General features: G+C 32.1%; 1 non-coding gene across 1 annotated transcript; it reads right to left on the bottom strand.

Annotated features, from left to right (window-relative positions):
* Positions 1-527: 527 nt before the first annotated feature.
* LOC140521817 (U6 spliceosomal RNA) lies at positions 528-629 on the bottom strand. The gene has a single exon (XR_011973103.1). It is a non-coding gene; the product is annotated as a U6 spliceosomal RNA (small nuclear RNA).
* Between the last annotated feature and the right edge of the window lie 4384 nt (positions 630-5013).

The following is a 5013-nucleotide window of genomic DNA, read 5'->3' as shown; positions in this document are numbered from 1 at the left end:
ATGATTACAGCTCTAGACTTTATCGACCTATAGGATAATTTCATTTCTGATCACTGTAGATTTTAAGATGGGTATATTTTGGTCATACTGAAGTGAGAACTATTCAACCTAAGCTGATTCATGCTACTGGCTACCCTAATGACATGGCAAATATTTAGGTGCAGCTCTGTTTTGACAGATTATAATATTTTTATATTTTAATCAGCATTTGATAATAGATATTTAACAGCCTGGTTAATCCAAATGTCATAACAATTGATGAGGCTTTAAAATGCCTTAATGAATGCCCTAAAGTTTCTTTTAACCATTTCACTTACTTAGTATTTGTAGATCCTCGAAAGAGAAATGTATAAAGGTCAGCAGAAACATAACTACATAGACTGTTTTCTTTTAAAAATGTTCTATCCAGTCATCATTAAATATTTTTTTTAACTTTAAAAAATTATTTAATTAAAAATCACTTTTCTCTCCTTTATATTCTCCTCTCCCTTTCATTAAAAACAAAACGAAACAAAATGAAACAAAGTAAAAATTAAGGCCGCATCATGAATTCACTCATCATTCTTTTGCAGGGACTATGCTCATTTCAATATCATTCCAGGTTTTGTATATGTGCTGCTAACATGAACAGTTATTAATCCTTAAGAAAAAAGCTTCCATGCTTTTAGTAATTATTTTGACCCCCTAAGTTAAAATCTGGGGTTGTATATATCTGGAAATAACTGCTTCAAAGACATGATTGAAAAAATAATGCAAAATTCCCTGCCACTAGTTTTTCTCTTTCTCCAACGTGAAAAGTTAGACTAGGGAAATGCAAAGATATCAAGTCAGTTTGGCCGGCTGCCTTGGTCTGTGAAGGACTCAGTATTAATCCGCCTATTTTCAGGACGATTTAGTACTCTTTGATCCATTAGATAATGAATGAGCATTTGAACATATGAGTACCTAGCTCATTCTGTTCCTCATGGCACTTTATATAAATGAGACGTAGCAGAACATATTTTTTTTCCAGATTCAACTAATCAATCACTCCCTTCCAAAAATTCTAGTTATCGCTATTGGGTTTGGTGGTACCGGGAAATATGTACAAGTGTGTGTATGTGTGTGTGCATTTATGTTCATATTCACATACTCAATACAAACACAGAATAAAGATGATCCCAGACCAGTTATGGATTCCTTATTCAGAGTCCTGAAAGTCATGTTTGTTCATTTAATTCATTAAAAAAAATGTACAAGCCTAATATTCTCTTCCCTACCTCTTTTCCTTGTAGACATTTTGTTCTAAATGTTTTCTTTAACCACATTCCTAAGTGCTCTTTTCATAAACCCCATCAGTATTCCCCATATAAGCCATTCATTGAAGTACTCTTAATATCTTTTCTTATGCTGCCTGTCCCTATAGATTTCTGATGAAACTCATGGACAGGAAGAAGTAATGAAACATCTGGTGATTTAGCTGTTGGTAATGAGTTTCCCACATTGGTGTATCTTTTTTAAAAACAAAATAAAATAATGAAACAGTCTGATTTCAGATTCCATCATATTGTTTCCATGATTTTTACACTCTACTTTTTCCCACTTGCCCCTATTTCAGGCAAAATCACAGTTAAAGAATTATTTTCTCTCTCTCTTTTTTTAATTTTTAGAAGTTTAATTTATGTAAAACAATTACCTCATCAAAGTGGTCCCCAGATCCCCAGAACCACCCAAATATTGAGCAACTTGGTAGGAGGAAAAACTAATCAGAGATAAAACAAGCTCATTTACAATCTATTATGGAAAAAGGTGGATTATTATAAGCACTTACACTTCACATAATAGACAAAAGCAACCAAGGAAAACTATTCTCCTAAAAGTCAATGTCAAACCCACCTTAAGCAAAAGAATTCCATGGGTATTTGCATTCAAAACTTGAAAAAAGACCCAGAAAACAAATTCAACAGATTTGCAGGAATTTTATAGAAAATCAGTTTTTAGTAACGATAGAAGAACCAACATATTTGTGTTTTACCACCCCAGTAAGCCCTATTTAGTGTGTAAAAGGTACAAGAGAATCACAGAAGATGAAACTAGAAAGAGCAGCCATACCTGACTCTACTCACAGAAAAAAAAGCCTGCTGGAATGAAAATGATTTTAAAGAAATGCTTTGGTCTAATTGTCAAATATTTAGTTGGGGGGGAATATAAAATAATTAAAAATAATAACAGGCGATATGTTAGCTAAATAATTGTTGATGGCCTTTTAATGTCATTCTTTTCCAGATATACTGCCCATCCATCCAATTTCTTTCCTTTTAATAAGGAAAACAGTCATATAAAAAGCAAAACAGAGACTATATCAGAAAATGTATACATTATTCCTTACCTATTCCTATGAAATGTGAGAAGTGCAATTCCCTAATCTCTTCTCTGCTGAGATCGCAGTACAATTATACAACTTTCTGCTCCAAACTATGAGGTTTTTTGTTTTTTTTTTAATAACAGTTGTGCTTGCAGTTTCCTAATTTTGCCGACTGGAAATCACTTCAGTTCATATACTTCTTCCATTGTTTTTTTGCTGAAATCTTCTCCTCATTATTGCTATAGGGCCATAATGTATTTGTACATCGAAATTTGTTCAGTGATATTACAAAATTGAGCATATACTTTGCTTTCAGGATGTTTTTTGTTATGACAAAAAGTGTTTCTTTGAATATTTTGAAAACCTGCCTATCAGAGTGTTCTCCAGTTGAGAAGAACTTAATAACTTTCCATTTATGATTTCAAATAGTTTTCCAGAATGATTGGATATATTCATATGTTCATGAAGTCTGCCACTGTGCCTGTCTTTTCACAGCCCCTCCAATACTATTTTGTATACAAAGCACTATTTACAAAGAAAAAAGTGTAGGAATGGTAAGAAGTCACCAATTATTAAGACTGTCACCAAATTTCCAATTGTTATTACATGCTAATGAGAAATATTTTTGCATGCAAATATTTATTCAAAATTGAAACATTTGAAGGAGATAAGTGGATTTTTGCAAATAATTTTGTAGCATAATATTTCTTTATTCTCCCACTTGTGAAATGTGTAGAGAACAATAATCTTATTTTATTGCTTCAAAACCAATTGACTCAGTAGAAGAACTGTTACTTTAATTTCCCCGCTGAAAGTGTCTTCTTCACATTTTTAAGTTGTCCAGAATTTTTTGAAACATCTTTTCCTCCACAGGACTTTTATACTGATCTTTTAAATCCTGACATCAAATAAGGATAACCTAAACAAAGAAACTTGTATTCATTTAAAGTGTTTCCTGGAGTTTTGTAATTTCTCCCGCACAGGTCAAGCAGTAGGTTCCATAGATCCACTCCATGCTTCTATTCACAAGTGATTTTATATTCTCTGTTTTAAGACCCTGTACTTGTAATGCTTGTAATACTTGTACTCACTGTAGTTTATATGAATTAAAAACTGTTTAATCATCTGTGGACAGGGTGTGGTAAATGGAAAATTTACAATATTATGTGGTCATGGAATTGAATTTATTTTGGTCTCTTGGATTATTTATAGGCAATGAACTAGTCTCAGAATTGAGGATGAATATAGGTGCATGTGACTTTGAATAACTCTATGCTATTTGATTCCTTAAGTGTCTATCTCGACCCCTAATATTGTCCTTGTGATGCTACATGGCTGCTAACATAGAATGCTAACTGAAATAACAATTATTGATCACATTTTCATCCTTTGAAAAATCCAGATAATATCTGTAGTGCCTATATCACAAACTGATACGAGCATTCAATGAAATAATAGAAGTAAAAGCAGTTTAGAAATTAGATATTCTGATATAAATGGCAGAATTTGGAATCTGTGTTTACTTTATTTTTCTGGACCAGGTATGATTATATAGATAAAGGAAAATCTCAGTTAGGCCACCCCCTCTACCAGTATAGAACAATGCTTGCTCTGATTTAGAGACTTGGAGAATTACCTGGGACACTGAGAGGAATCCTAGAATCAAAGAAATTGATTATTGAAAAGATTCTAAGTGGATATCTAGTTTAATCCATAAAAATCTACCTCCACTATATTATACCTAACTCTCTATGTATATGGTGCATAAATATCCATTACTAAAATTCACATGCATATGAATATATACACACACATATATATTGTTACAATATGTTGCTTTATGTTACATTACATAATATTTTATCATAATATACTACACTGTACCGTATCATGTCATATACTATATTATGATAATAAAATATAACTGCATTATATGTTATATATCACACTCAACCAAAACCTTTGAAAAACCAGAAGATGACGATTCCTTGACCATTCAAGTCACTAATATCGCTATACATTCACACATATCCCTCTATGATAAACATTGTACTGAGACACAATAAAATCCACAGCTCTAAAGACAATGTTTTCTAATATTTGCCTCATTTAGAAACCATAACAAATGCATTCATTTCGTAAAAGTTGAATTGACTATAAATGGGTCCCAACATTTATGTGTACAGGGGTATATTTACACTTCAGCAATTGGTGCCTCCTTTCTAGCTTAATCTATCAACATAACAGTTTGTTGCTCTTGAGATGATAGTTTGCAAACTTGAAAAAGCGCCTGGAAGATTTGCATTATGACTAAAGGCTGAATAGTAGCTATTCCATCTTTGACTCCACACTAAGGAGGAGAGGTATTACTGTTGTCATCATTATCATTATTATTGTTATCCTAAATTAGAAAAAGAACAAACTACAAATAATCCAGTGATGGAAGAAAGAAAGAGTTGAAACAAAAGTTTCTTTTTGGAATTTATTTTTTTTCTGCTAACAAAACCAATTTTAATAGTATTTTATTTTCCCCAATTACATGCAAAACCAATTTTTAACATTCATTTTTAAAACTTTGAGTTCCAAATTCTCTCCCTTTCAATCTCCCCTCCCTTCAATGAGAAGGCAAGCAGTTTGATATAGGATATTCATATGTAGTGATATAAAAT

This window comes from Notamacropus eugenii, chromosome 1 (assembly GCF_028372415.1).
Source record: "Notamacropus eugenii isolate mMacEug1 chromosome 1, mMacEug1.pri_v2, whole genome shotgun sequence".
Taxonomy (NCBI): Eukaryota; Metazoa; Chordata; class Mammalia; order Diprotodontia; family Macropodidae; genus Notamacropus; species Notamacropus eugenii.
This window is presented reverse-complemented; position numbering and strand designations above follow the sequence as displayed.